Here is a 1,050-nt window from a genome sequence, read left to right as displayed (position 1 = left end):
CAATCTGTTTCCAGCAGAGACACACAGCTGCTCGCGCTCCACACACCCAGTTTGATTTATTCATCTCGTCAGACACAGCTGTCGCCTCGACTCATCTGCTTTTACTCTCGGCGGGAGATCGAAGTGAATGATTCATCTCTTGACAGCAAACAGACCTGATGCCGGTTCATGCTTCAGACTGAGTTCAGCCCCCCCCCCCCAGCTGTTTTAAAGCTGCAGTGTTGTACTGACCGACACATTAAAGTGGCTGTAGGTGTAAATGTAGTTGCATGGTGACAGTGATGTACATAAGCAAATATTGTATCATAAGCTGATGCACATTTTTCTATTCAGACCTGATGCTGTAGATCAGCTGTGTACATGTGCTTGTTGTAAGATAATGAATGGGTCTTTTATTTTGTGTCACCACTTCCTCTTTAGATGACCAGTCTGTGTCGCTGCCTTTTTTTACATTTTATTTACATTTTTAAGTTCATTTAGTAATTTCATTTAAAATATTTGAGAATAATCAACGTTTTTAAATAGAGTTAATTAATATAAATAAATAAAAGAAGAAGAATACATATTTAAAAAGATCTGTTTCATATTCTATAGGAACTAATGTTTTGATGTTGTATGGGGTGGGGTCTGTTATTGTGGTTGCACACCATGATCAGCATGTGGAATGAAGGGAAGATTTATAAAGAGTGGAGTTTTCCTTTCTTACCGTCTTTGAGATAACGACCAGTGAAGTATGCAACTTATTTTTTGTTTGTTTTATGTTCGCAGATATTATATTAATATAAATATATTCAGACTGAAATAAACATCATCTCTGAAAACACCTCAGTAACATAAAATATATATATATGAATATGAATGACATCCAGAGGAGAAAGAGGCTTTATTTATCCTTTGTCTCCAGAAGGCTTTGACCTTTGACCCTGTCACTTTTAGAAACCTTAGACCCTTCATTGGTTCTGTGTTGCTGCAGCAGCGAAGCATCTGACAATCCCTGGTTTTATTATAAGACAAAATGATAAGTAAATGAATAACTACTGTTAAGGAAAT

At 36.6% G+C, this 1,050-nt stretch overlaps 1 protein-coding gene across 3 annotated transcripts in view; it reads right to left on the bottom strand.

Moving 5' to 3' along the window:
• LOC111672396 (sodium-driven chloride bicarbonate exchanger-like) overlaps positions 1-1,050 on the bottom strand; it is a 42,881-nt gene that overhangs the window by 40,084 nt on the left and 1,747 nt on the right. The window lies entirely within an intron of this gene.

This window comes from Seriola lalandi, unplaced genomic scaffold (genome assembly GCF_002814215.2).
Source record: "Seriola lalandi dorsalis isolate HSWRI2012SDOR001 ecotype SW California unplaced genomic scaffold, Sedor1 jcf7180002054899, whole genome shotgun sequence".
In the NCBI taxonomy this organism is placed as follows: domain Eukaryota; kingdom Metazoa; phylum Chordata; class Actinopteri; order Carangiformes; family Carangidae; genus Seriola; species Seriola lalandi.
This window is presented reverse-complemented; position numbering and strand designations above follow the sequence as displayed.